A 14,551-nucleotide genomic window follows, 5' to 3' on the forward strand; every position below is an offset into this window, starting at 1 on the left:
TATAGTTTACATGCTGGAATATACCCCTTTTAAGGACTCGGTTGAATTTTATAAATTAGTGTGTCAGTCTAATAAGCACAATGCAACTTAATCACCATATAAGCAGTATCAAAACAAATAACTTTTAAAATTAGTATGTTGGTTTGATAGAATAATGCTTTGCATTTTCGTATTTCCCATCTTCCATACCTATCTCTATCCTAGTTTACCTTCCTCTTCAAAAATAGTTCCAAAGAGAGATAGTGGCACAAGCCTTTAATCCCAGAACTCAGGAGTAAGAGGCAGGCAGGGCAGATCTCACTGAGTTCCAGGTCAGTGAGTGCTACACACAGAAACCCTGTCTCAAAAAAAAAAAAAAAAAAAAAAAAAGGTCCTATATCCTATCATATACTTTTCTGAATGTACAGAATTTAAATTGGTTAAAATACTGTATAAAACAATGGTTTCACAATGACATTTTTATTTTTATACATGTATGGTATGTACTTATATCACAGTTTCCTCATCCCTTCATGCACTGATGAACACCTAAGCCAGTATCACAACCTGGCTAATGTGAATACTGATATTCTAAACAAGATAACCAGCACTGTAGGTATTTCTGCCCTATGCTTTGATACCTTAGAGTATACCACCCAGGAGTAGTATAGCAGGGTGATATGTAGTCTTAGTTCTTTGAGAAATCTGGGTAATGATTTCCATAGCATGTGAACTACGTAATTCATGTTTTATTTTCTTGATGATAACCCAGAATAAGATGCAATCTTAGTGTGGTACACATACAATGGTGCACTGTTCAGACACAAAAAAAGATGAACATAGAAAATACTAAACAGAAGTTAAACACAAAAGAGATGAGTCCATATATAATTCATTTGTGTGAAATTCCCAAGTAAGCAAATCCCTGGAGAAACTAGGATCACTGTGCTTGTCAGGAACTGGGGCTAGGACAGAACAGGAATAGGAATAGGAATGTGGCCGGGTGGTGGTGGCGCACGCCTTTAATCCCAGCACTCGGGAGGCAGAGGCAGGCAGATCTCTGTGAGTTCGAGGCTGGGCTGGACCGATAGCCTCCTTAACAATACAGAGAAACCCTGTCTCGTAAAAACCAAAAAAAAAAAAAAAAAAAAAAACCAAAAACCAAAACAAACAAACAAACAAAAAAAAACAAAAGGCATGTGGTTAATTACCAGCTGAGGAAAATGGACTGACAGCTATACAACCTGTGATCACCTAGTAATCAGTGGTAACTGTTTCTTTCTGTGCAACATTATCATTAAGAAGATAGTCATAGTCCATTTCAATGAGTTTTTAACTTCCAATGGCTGAGAAGGAGATACTCAGCCTCATCTTGACACAGCTGACAGCCAAGGAGGTGCCATGACAAAAGTACCGCTCCTAGTAGTTTTAAACAATGGCCAATTTTTTTTTCTTAATTCCAGACTGAAAAAAAATTCCTCAGAATACAGATATTGTTTCTAATTCCTGTATTTGAACCAGCTTAGAAAAAAAAAATGTGTGTGTTTAAGGTTCCATATAGCCTTTCCTAAGACCTTTGTTAACCCCACACACACCCACACCCACACATTCTAAATACTACCCTGAGCTGAGGCCTAGAAAAGAGAATGAGCAAAAAAATGTATCCCAATCTTTCATCACCGTTCCACACAATCATGAATGGGAGTGACCCAGCTTTAGAGTCAAAACCTTGAATGAGAAATGATCATCTTCTTTTAGTTGCTGTCATTTAAACTTAAAAATAAAATTGACTTTCTCCTCAAAACCAAAACCATTATTTAATTGCCACTCTTTACCCTGTTTTAAGTATAATTATTCCCTAATGTTTTAATCCAACTAGCATTAACCAAGAACACGTTTCATTAATTAATTGATTATTACTGTGATGTGGGGGGTATGCACACGCCACAGCACTTACGTGGAGGTCAAAGGACAACATCTGTGGAGTTGGTTTACTAAAACTTCCTTTAAATGGGTCCTGGGATTGAATTCGGGTTTCCAGGTTGGACAGCAAGCATCTTTATCTGCTAAGCCATCCTATAGTAGCCTACCCCTATGTCTATAATGCTTAAGGAATAAAATACATTCCAAGTTTAAAATTAAAAATCAATTAATCAAAAGTCCTCTGAAATGTGTTAAATTCTAGATAAACAAGCTAGAATTTGCACATAAGAGGTAAGTTTCTAAAGCAATCAATGAATGATTATGTCACTTTGCTCTCTTTGTGTTAAAGAATTTAGTCACTGGAAACTATAGAGTACAAAGAAAACAACATTCTCTTTAAAGTTCCTTTTTCTTAAGCCTTGGCAATATCATCTTCCCATGGTTGAGGAAGATAAAAACCCAGGAGTACAGTCAGGAGCCCGAGTCTCAGTCTTGATTGTACAGCTGCTCCTGCAACTCTGAACACAGTCCACAGCTTTCTAAAGTACCAGTTCTCTGCTTGTAAATCCCAAGGCTCTTTATAGTTCTAGTACTCTCAGTTAAGAGAAATATTTTACTCTAACTATAATATTTTTCAGTATAGAATCTGGGACTGGAGAGATGGCTAAATGGTTAAGAACACTCGATGCTCTTGCAGAAGATGAGGGTTCAGTTAGTTCCCAGCAGCACATGGCTGCTCACAACCACTTGTAATTCTGGGTAACCAGGGTTTCTGACACCCTCCCCTGGATTCCATGTGCACCAGGCACACACACACACACACACACACACACACACACACACACACACACACACACACACACACACACACACACACACACACACGGTATACACACACAAAACACATAAAGTATTTTCTTTTTTTTTTTGGTTTTTTTTTTTTTTTGGTTTTTTTCGAGACAGGGTTTCTCTGTGGCTTTGGAGGCTGTCCTGGAACTCGCTTGGTAGTCCAGGCTGGTCTCGAACTCACAGAGATCCGCCTGCCTCTGCCTCCCGAGTGCTGGGATTAAAGGCGTGCGCCACCAACGCCCGGCATTAAAGTATTTTCTTAATTAAAAAAAAAATCTTGGGGTGGAGATGACTCATGTTAAGAGAGAGTACCGTGCTTGCATAGAACCTGAGTTTGGATCCAGCACCCCTAACTCACAACTGCCAGTAACTCGAGCTCTAGATGATATGATGCTGACTTCTTCTTCTGAACTCTCTGGGCACCTCATTTATAAAAGCTCATACCACCATACCCACACACATACACACACCTACACAATTAAAAATAAATCTTTAAAAAAAATCTGTACAAAACCAAAAACGAAATCTATGGAATTAATTTCATGTTTGTACCCTAAAATGTCCATCACACTTACTAGCCAAACATTCTACAAAACTTTGTTTTAGCTAATCATACTCTGAGACTTAAAAACAAAGCCCTATAGCTTAAGAATGATTATTTATTACAAATCTGAAAAATAATTAAAAATCTTTGCAACAAATGTTTATTTTTTTGTTTTGTTTTTTTAATGTACAGGTTCTGCAACTAGACTGCAGGACTTAAGCTCAGTTCTTACAAATTCTGTGACTTGAGGCTAACCTCATAAGCTTTAGTTTACTCAACTATAAAATATGGGTAATAACAACACCTGCCCCTGCCAGATGTTGTGAGAGTAAATGTTGTGGGATATTCAATCACACCGTGAACCCCGAGTTTCCGTTAATTAAATAAAATCAAGCTTGGGTCAGGAAGTCGAGTTAGCAACTAGTAGACAGAAAGTAATCAGAGTCAAAGAGCATCTGGAAGATGGGTAGCGATGCACAGGATGTAGTAGGGAGGGACTTAGTGTAGTGTGGGTTCTTTTGTTTTGGTGTAGGGCAAGGAAGCTTTCTTTTGAAGATGCCAATGCTGTCAAAGAGAGGTCAGCTTGTTGCTCCTCAACCTCTCTGAGCTAGCAGGTTTTCATCCCAGACTCTGACTCTGAGGTCTTATTGGTAAATAGAATAGGGATATAATTAAAAGCTATACTTAGCAGCAGCAGCATAGACAGAGCCTGCAGGAACATAATTCCCACCAAGCCATGGCCTGAGTGTCCTGGTTGCTGCCAGAGAAGCAGGCCAATAACAAGTAAACTGATGAAACCCCTCAGAAGCATTTTACACAGTACTACATTTGGCACATCATAAATGCTCAATCAATGCCATCATTATTGCACCGAGAGTTTACATGTATACAGCTACATTTACTGATTGCCAGGTGTTTGACTAGAGACTAAGAAAAATAAATAAAAAAGCTAAGGAAACAGAAAAATATAATACAGTATGGGAAGACTTTCCCTAGGAAATGTTAGCTGAGACGGAAAGAAGAGACTAAATTATCTAAGGAAAGAAAGAAGTATCCTAGGAAAATGAAACAGTACATACAAAGGTCTGGAAATGAAATTATAACAACACACTGATAGACCTCTACTAAAGGATACTATGAGGTTATCAGGAGTCAAATAAATATGGCATTTTATCATCAAGAGACTCTAAAAACTTGCAGGGTATACTATAATACAAATTCACTTTGAAAACTTTTAAGAGTTCTGGGACTGAACCCAGGCAACAATGCAGAGAGAGCTTAGAGGTACAGGTCATGGGTAGAGTACATGCCTATGCCTAGCATGTAACCCTGGGTTCAATCCCCAGAACACAATTAAAAAAGAAAAAGTTCAAAGAAATCACTGGTAGAAAGATAATCTGATAAGCTGATTACCTGGAGTAAACAGTAAAGCCTCAAAGCAACAATCTAGGTCCTTCCTGAACAAGTTGAGAATTGAGACAGGGAGTTCTGAGGACAAAACAGCTACACTAGAACTCTTTCAGTTGGCCAAAATGACTTATAGGCAAAGAGGACACACACAAAAAAAGTCAAGTTGTATCTGAAGACATAAGTTCCAAAATACTCAAGCACAGTACATGACAGGCAGACTGAGAGCAGAGTTTGTGAAATAACCCTATTTGTAAGATACAGTTATGACCAACAACCATAATTACCACACTCAAAGATGTTTTCTGAGTTCAAACTAAAGTCTCACTTAAGGAATCATTAAAGGGCGAAGCATGGTAGCACAGCTTTAATACCAACACTCAGGAGGCAGAGGTAGGTTTATCTCTAACTTCAAGACCTACCACTACCACCACCACCACCAACAAAAGGATAGTATGTAAGCATTAGAGGAACCAGGTTTATTCTATTTAAAGAAAACAACCCACCATTCACAGTTTTTTTCGGAGGTGGGGGTGGGGGGTTGAGGCAGGGTTTCTCTGTATAAGAGCGCTGACTGTCCTGGAACTCGCACTATAGACCAGGGTGGCCTCAAACTCACTCTGTCTCCTTAGTGCTGGGATTAAAGGCATGAGCTACTACCGCCCCGCCAAAAATTGTATTTTTACAATCAATCACATGAAATGCAGATTTAGGAACTGATTGAGAATGAACCCACAAGGAGAACGAGAAATCAGAACTAAAACTTAGGAGAAAAACTGGGAATTGGTGTCTCAACAAATTATAAATTCTAGGCCGGGCGTTGGTGGCGCACGCCTTCAATCCCAGCACTAGGGAGGCAGAGGCAGGTGGATCTCTGTGAGTTCCAGGCCAGCCTGGTCTACAAAGCGAGTTCCAGGACAGCCTCCAAGACATTACAGAGAAACCCTGTCTCGAAAAAACAAAAACAAACAAACAAACAAACAAACAAAACCCCCAAAAATTATAAATTCTAAACTGAGGCTCAGACACAGAGAGAAACTGTTATGTCTTAATCATGTAATTAGCTCCTTCCCTGCCTCCTGTGGACCATAGGCTAAAACAAAGCAAAGTCAACTGGAGTGAGAAACAATAATGGTAGAAAGGACGTAGGGAAAGTTGAGAGCAGACAGGAAAAAAAATGTGTAAAATGACAATTTATGCTCTATATCTAATTGCCTTTTTTGTTTTAACTTCGATTTAGCTTTGATTTTAAATTTCTTTGTTTAAAAACTCTTATGAAGTCAGCAAGATGGTTCAGTGAGTAAAGACACCTGCCACCAGTTTGATCTCTGAGACTTACATGGTAAAAGGAAAGAACTAACCACACACAGGCTCTCTCTCTCTCTCTCTCTCTCTCTCTCTCTCTCTCTCTCTCTCTCTCTCTCTCTCTCTCTCCCTCCCTCCCTCCCTCCCTCCCTCTCTCTCTCTCTAAATAAAAATCTGAAAACAAAGCACAAAATGAGTCAGTGGTTAAAATTGTATACTTCTTTCAAAGGATCTGACAAAGGTGCAATTCCCATGGCAGGTGAGTTACAAGTACTGTAACTCCAGTCCCAGGAGTACACATGCGCACAAATAAATAAACCTTAAAAAGAAAAAAGGGCCATATATACGTGTGTGTGTGTGTGTGTGTGTGTGTATTTATAAAGCTATACTGGAAGTGCAGCTATAAATATTTCTTATGTACCCATTTAGCTATGCTCAAAATTTTTCCAAGGGAAAATTTCAGTTTAAATACCTATGTATTTATTCAGTATATACATGTAAAATGTACAAGTATAAGGCATACACAAGACAAGATTCCTGCCATAAAATAGTAGGAGACTAGACAACATACAACTGTCTAGTCTACAAGATATAATGAAACAAGTACATAGTAGAGAAGGATACATTATTTTCTTTATTTAACAATATATGTAATCATAAGGACTGGAGCTATAACAGAAAAAGATAAGTCAGAGCTAGAGAGATGATTCAGCAAGCAAGAACTACCTCTTGCAATTTGTATTCTGATCACACAAGTACTGTGACACACACCACACACACCCAAACACCCATACACATAAACACACACACACAAATAAGTAAGCTTTAAAAAAAAATAGCTTATTTACTTGGTATGGTGGTGAATACCTTCAATCCCAGCACTTTGGAAACAGAAGGAGGAAGATCTCTTGTGAGCTCAAGACCAGCCAGAGCTACCCATCTCAAAAAAAAAAAATCCAAAACCATTTTTTTAAGGAAAAGCCAACGTGAATATCTTCTTATAGGTTTGATATTAAAGAGAGAGAGGAAAAAAAAGAGCCAATTGGTGGTGGTGGTCCAAACCTTTAATCCTAGCAGAGGCAGAGAAAGGCAGATCTCTGTGAATTTGAAGCCAACCTAGTCTACAAAGTGAGTTCCAGGATAGCCAGGGCTGTGACACTGTCTCAAAAAAAAAAAAAAGGAAAAAGAAAGACAAAAAAATTAGATTTTATGTATATCTCAGTTTGGGTTTCTACTGTTGTGAATAGACACACAGCCATAGCAACTCTTATAAAAGAGAACATTTAATTGAAGTGGCAGCTTACATCTTCAACAAATGGTGCTGGCTTAACTGGATGTTGGCATGTAGAAGACTGCAGATAAATCCATATCTATTGCCATGCACAAAACTTAAGTCCAAATGGATCAAAGACCTCAACATAAATCCAGCCACACTGAACGAACCTCTTAGAAGAGAAGGTAGGTGATACCCTCCAAGGAACTGGTACAGGAGACCACTTCCTGAACATAACACCAGTAGCACAGACACTGAGATCAACAATTAATAAATGTGAGTTCCTGAAACTGAGAAACTTTTGTAAGGCAAAGAACACAGTCAACAAAACAAAACAGCAGCTCATAGAATGGGAAAAGATATTCACCAACCCCACATCTGACAGAGGGCTGATTTCCAAAATATACAAAGAACTCAAGAAGCTAGTCACCAAAACACCAAATAATCCTATTAAAAAGTGGGGTACAGAACTAAATAGAGAATTCTCAATAGGAGTCAAAAATAGCTGAAGGACACATAAGAAAGTGCTCAACATCCTTAGTCATCAGGGAAATGCAAATCAAAACAACTCTGAGATACCATCTTACTCCTGTAAGAATGGCTAAAAAAAAAAAAAAAAACACCAATGATAGTTTATGCTGGAGAGGATGTGGAGAAAGGGAAACACTCCTCTACTGCTGGTGGGAGTGCAAATTTGTACAGTCACTTTGGAAATCAGTATGGCAGTTCCTCAGGAAAATGGGAATCAGTTTACCACAGATCCAGCAATTCCACTCTTAGGTATATACCCAAAAGATGCACATTCATATAACAAGAACATCTGTTCAATCATGTTCATAGCAGCATTATTTTTAATAGCCAGAAACTGGAAATAACCTAGATGCCCCTCAACTGAAGAATGGATAAAGAAAATGTGGTATATTTACACAACAGAGTACTACTCAGCAGAAAAAACAATGGAATCTTGAAATTCACAGTCAAATGGAGGGAACTAGAAGAAACAAACCATCCTGAGCGAGGTAACTCAGTCACAAAAAGACAAACATGGTATGTACTCACTCATATATGGATTTTAGACATAGAGCAAAGGAGTACCAGCCTACAATCTACACTGCCAGAGAAGCTAGGAAACAAGAAGGACCCTAAGAGGGCCAGACATACATGGTTCCCCAGAGAAGGGGAAAGGGACAAGATCTCCTGAGCTAATTGGGAGCATGGGGGAAGGGGAGAAGAGCTAGAAGAGAAGGGGAGAAGAGGAGGGGAGAGGAGGACATGGGGGAGCAGGAAGATTCACTCAGGGGAAGAATAGAGGAGAGCAAGAAAAGAGACACCATAATAGAGGGAGCCATTATAGGTTTAAAGAGAAATCTGGCACTAGGGAAATGTCCAGAGATCTACAATTAATAATCTAAGCAATAGTGGAGAGGCTACCTTAAATGCCCTTCTCCGATAATGAGATTGATGACTACCTCATATGCCATCCTAGAGCCTTCATCCAGAAACTGATGGAAGCAGAAGCAGACACCCACAGCTAAACACTGAACAGAACTCTGGAATCCAGTTGCAGAGAGGGAGGAGTGATGAGCAAAGGGGTCAAGATCAGGCTGGAGAAACCCACAGAAACAGCTGACCTGAACAAGGGGTTGCTCATGGACCCCAGACTGATCCAGACCCCCCCTGAATGAGGATGTCAGTTTGGAGATCTGCTTAATCTATGGGCCTCTGGTAATAGATCAGTATTTATCCCTAGTACGCAAATGGACTTTGGGAACCCACTCCATGTAGAGGGATACTCTCTCAGTCTATACACACGGGGAGGGCCTAGGCCCTGTTCCAAATGATATGACAGACTTTGAAGATCCCCCATGGAAGGCCTCACCCTCCCTGGGGAGCAGAAAGGGATTGGGATAAGGGGTTGGTGGGGGGCAGGGGAGGAGGGGAGGGAGAGGGAAGTGGGATTGACATGTAAAAGAAGCTTGCTTCTAATTTAAATTTAAAAAGGGGGAAATTATAAATGTAAAAAAAAAAGAAGTGGCAGCTTACAGTTTCAGAGGTTTAGTCCCTTATTACCAAGGTGGGGAGCAAGGGAGCATGGCAGCATGCAGGCAGACATGGTGTTGGCTACAAGGAGACTTTTTCTGTCCCACTAGCCAACTCCCAAATAATGACACAAAGCCTTCGTATAGTTTAGGTTTGTTCCTAAACTTAATCTATTAATCTAGGTCCTAACATCTCTCTTCCATTTTGCACCTCCTGCTTCTTCTCTGTGTCTCCTGTGTGCTTATATCTCCTTTTATTTCCTCTCTCTTATACCTCCTGCCTAAATATTGGCCATTCAGCTCTTTATTAAACCAATCACAGCAATATATCTTTACACAGTGTACAAACAACCCACAACAGCTGGCTACACCTTGATATGAAGTAACAGGCAACATACCACCCAGTGGTATCTTGAGCATAGCCTCAAAGCCCATCCCCACAGTGACACACTTCCTCCAACAAGGCCACACCTCCCAACAGTGCCACTTCCTATTAGCCTGTGGGGGCCATTTTCATTCAAACCACCACAATGTATGAGTTTTTTACTTGCAGGTGTATATCTGTACCACTTGCAATCCTAGTGCCTGGAGAGGTCAGAAGGGAACCTGGGAATAGAGTTATAGGATGGTCATGAGCAAATATATGGGAACCAAACCTGGGTCCTCTGCAATACAGCAGTGACTCTTAACTACAGTCTTCTCTCAGACCCTCGTATTGATCTTGAATTGTCAATCAAGAGGTGACTTAAAGAAATTATGTTATTGGGGCTGTACTCTTTGAAGGGCATGATGGAATTCCACTCTTACCAAGTCTCTGTTTTCTAGCAGGGAAATGAGTGGCTTTAAATCTACCACGTATTCCTGCCATGAAGCTCTGTGACACCACAGACCCAAGGTGAAAGTTTAAGCTACCATGGACTGAAACATAAACCAGAATAAATCTTTTCTCATTATAAATTAATTATTTGCTCAGGTATTCTGTCACAGGGATGGAAAGCTAGCACATACCTTCAGAGTTTATAGTTAGTTGCAGGATCCAATTTTTTTCCTGGCTGGGTTTGGGTTTTGCTTTGATCCAATCATTTCTTACTATGCCATGTTCTTCCTTATTGGAATGAGAATGTTTACTGTGTCAGCAGAGTGTAACTTTCTTTTTAAGTTTATAGGTACTCACAGTTAAGAAAGTACCTTGAAACTAAGATAAGATTTGGACTCTGGACTTTTAAACCCTAAATACTATGACACTTTTGAAGTTGGACTGAATACATTTTTCACTGAGATGGCGAAACAGTGGAATGTTGTGATGTAAAAGTGATATCTGACAAGGGGTGGAATTGTAATTGTCCACTTTATTGTCAATTTGATGAGATTTTTAAATCAAATTTGACATAAATCTCTGAGTGTGTCTGTGAGGGATTATCTAGATCCATCAGGATAGGAAGATCCACCTTCTATGAGTAGTACCTTTCTGTGGGGTGGGGTCTTAGCATGAATACATTCCTAACTGTAGATGCAATGTAACTAGCCTCCACCAGACCTTGTCTGACACAGTCCTGACCATAACTCAAAACAAAAGCTTCCTTAAGATGCTTTTTTTCAAGTATTTTGTCACAGGAACAAACAAGTAATTAATACGCACAGTGGGAAAACTGGTGTGTTCATTTAAAGATGAGAAAAGAAGGCAGAATCTGTGGAGGTTCCATAACAAAACCAAAAGAAAATTAATTGAAAACTGTATACTGAACAATACTTTAAATATGAGGCACTTTAGTATTTCCAAATTTTCCACATATTATTGCAAATTGTTCAATCTGGAGAAATCCATGACCTTAGTCTAAAAAATTTTACCCAAAGTATGCTCTAGGGAAAAGAATCCCAATCCTTTGAAACAAATGGGAGCCGGGTGGTGGTGGTGGCACACACCTTTAATCCCAGCACTCTGGAGGCAGAGGCAGATGGGTGTCTGTGAGTTCAAGGCCAGCCTGGTGTACAGAGTGAGTTCCAGGTCAGATTCTAAAGCTACAGAGAAATCTTGTCTCGGACCAGTAAATAAATAAATAAATAGGAGCACAGCGTCAGCACAGATGCTAAGTCACAAAGACCCTTCTTCAATGTCTTCCATCCCTAACTTCCTTTTATTTTTTACTTCATGTAACAGTTCTGTTTTATCCTATATCCTCAACCTCATGAAAGGAATTTCCCCAGAGAACTAAAGCACCTTGCAATTAACAGCATATTCTCCATCACATTTCCAGAGGCCAAAAACTGCCTCTGCCATTTAACAGCAGCAATGGTCTTAATAAAATTAACCTTTCTATGCTTCAGTTTATTGTAAAATGGGTTAATAATAACATCTATCGCATATTGAGGAGCTGAGATTATGCACACAAAAAATTATCAGAGTAGTACACAACACCAGGAACCTAATAACTGCCATCAGATCTCAGCTAAAGGCTGAGAATAAATACACCATCCCCTAAAACCTTGATCTCTGAGCATCCTTTGTCTCTAAACTCACTTCTTGGTCTTGTCAGCTAAGTGCACACACTTCAAAGTAAATAGGGTTCTATTTAAATTGGAGGGTGGGGGCTGGATAGATGGATCAGAGGTTAAAACACTTGCTGTTCTTTCAGAGGACCCTTTGGTTCCAAGCACTCAAATCAGGAGGATCACAACTTTTTGTACTCCAGCTCCAATGGTTTTGACACTTCTTTTAGCATCAGCAATCACATACCCACATGAAGATACCTACATATAACTAAAAATAGATTTGGTGGTCAGGAAAGCTCTGTGAAGAGGTAGTGCTAACTTAAACAGCTGTCAAGAGAGACAAGATCCATATCAATGTTCTCAGTGTGGTCCTTAAGTAAGCAGCACAGCATCTCCCAGGAACTTGTTAGGAATGCAAATGATAGGGCTATATCCTCAGGACAGATTCAGATCACTGGGCCAGCAGCCAGTATTTTGAGCAAGTCCTTCAGGCAACTCTGCAGGACCGCTAAGATGGTATCAGTGAAGGCAACTGTCAAACTCCCTGCCTTAGGACATGTGGCTTCCTTAACTAGTTCCTCAACGAACTGTCCCCCTGACTTCCTAGCAGCTAGGAAGTTAAAATAAGTGCAACAAGGGCAAAGATTTTTGCCAGATACATGGTAGCACACTCAAGTGTGATCCCAACACTTGGGAAGTGGAAGGAGGATCAAGAGGTTAAAGGTCATTCTCAGTTACATAGTCAGAATCCAGCCTGAGCTCAATGACCCTCTGTCTCAAACACAAACAGAAACCCCACAAAACTTTCATTTTGTTTTTTAGGACAGGGAGGGTTTCCCCATGTAACTCTGGAACTCAGGCTCCTCCTAAGCATGCTAGAATTATAACTATGACTGGCTAAGAACAAAGTATTACTGCCACCGAATCTTTAATGCCTAAGAGAGTTGTACAGCATTTACTGACAAAAGTGAACTGGCTTATGCTTATGAATGTGTAAATAGTTCAAAACAGGTGGTGGGCTAGGGAGATGGCTCAAAAGTACTTGGTTTTCAAGCATGAGAAACTGGATTTGGATTCCCAGCATCCACAAAAAAAGCCAAGTGTGGTAGCATGCATCTGTTTCCTCAGTATTGTGAGGAGGCAGATCCCAAGATTCACTGGCCAGTCCGAGAGTTGAACTCTATGAGCTCCTGGTTCAGTGACAGACCTTGTCTCAAAAAACTATGGTAGACAGTGATAGAGGAAGACACCATTTACCCCTGGCTCCATGTAGTGCACACATTGAATGCAGTGATATGAATACAAACATTTTTATAACACACTCACCCACACTCTCAAGTTAAATACTGACAAACTTATAAACAATTTGTCACTTTAAAAAAAAAAACAGTAGACAGCTGGGCGTTGGTGGTGCACACTTTTAATCCCAGCATTCAGGAGGCAGAGGCAGGCGGATCTCTGTGAGTTCGAGACCAGCATGTTCTACAGAGCGAGTTCCAGGACAGCCTCCAAAACAATACACAGAAACCATAAAAAAACAAAACAAAATAATAAAACAGTAGACAAGAGATAATGGTGCATACCTTTAATCCCAGCACTCTTGAGGAAGAAGGTAGATGGATCTCTGTGGGTTCAAGACTAGCCTGGAATACAGTGAGTTCCAGGACAGCCAGAGCTGTTACACAGAGAAACCTAGTCTCACCCAGTCTCTAAAAACCAAATCCAAAAGCAACAAACAAACAAAAATACCAAAACTATGGTGGTGGAGCTGGAAAGATGGCTCATGGTTCAGTATTAAAAATAGAGGCCACACTTCCAAATGACCCAAGTTCAATTCCTAGTAACTCCAGCTTTAGGGATGTCTTCTTTGGCCTCCATAAGCAGTACTCACGTATGGTACACAGACATACATGCAGGTAAAACACCCACACATTAAAAAAAATAAACATATCTTTAGAAAAGTAAAAGGGACACATGCCTTTAATCCCAGAAATTGGGAGGCAGTGGCAGATGGAATATATAACCAACGTCAGTTGGTTTAGGTAGAATTACAGCCTATACAGTATGACCCTATCTCAAAAAATAGGGGAAGCTGCATGATTATTATCAAAACAGAGCATGAAATTCTCAAATTAATAAAAACATTAAGTGAAGTAAAATTTATTTTGTTGCTCTTCAGAGGACTAGAGTTCACTGCTAAGCACTCAAGTGTCATACATTTACAGAGATATAAATAAACACATTTAAAAAAACTCAAAAAACAAAAGCAAATTCATTCACAATATCAGCCTTCTATAAAATCCTCTTAAGTGTCCTAATCTTTACAGAGACTAAACTATATAGTACTTATTCTATGGTAGTATGACTCTGGTGAGTTCCCACAATGAAACACATTCGTTCACACTGTCTCCCTCCCATAATGACGACACGTAACTAGAGACTTTACAGACTGACATGGACAGAAGTGATGCTATGCCAGTACAAAGACCAGCCCCAAACTAGCAGAGCAGAGTCCAAGTCCTTTCTCTTGGACACTTGCTCTTGAAAGCTCCTCCTTTGTGCTACTCCCTTTCTTCTAGGTAACTAATAATGCAAGTCAGTTTGTGTGCAATCTAACTGGCAAATGCTTCACGATCAACTTAAACAAGAAGAATTGTTACTGTAAGTCTCTCAGTCATATGTGTACCTCTCTTGCAGGAAACACAGTATGTACCTGGTAGCAGTTATTCCATTTGCTGAATG

General features: G+C 39.8%; 1 protein-coding gene across 1 annotated transcript in view; it reads right to left on the minus strand.

The window, feature by feature from the left end:
• Positions 1–14,551, minus strand: part of Qser1 (glutamine and serine rich 1) — a 57,710-nt gene that overhangs the window by 36,422 nt on the left and 6,737 nt on the right. The gene's annotated exons all lie outside the window — the stretch shown is intronic.

Source organism: Mesocricetus auratus, unplaced genomic scaffold (genome assembly GCF_017639785.1).
Source record: "Mesocricetus auratus isolate SY011 unplaced genomic scaffold, BCM_Maur_2.0 Super-Scaffold_100004, whole genome shotgun sequence".
NCBI classification, from domain to species: domain Eukaryota; kingdom Metazoa; phylum Chordata; class Mammalia; order Rodentia; family Cricetidae; genus Mesocricetus; species Mesocricetus auratus.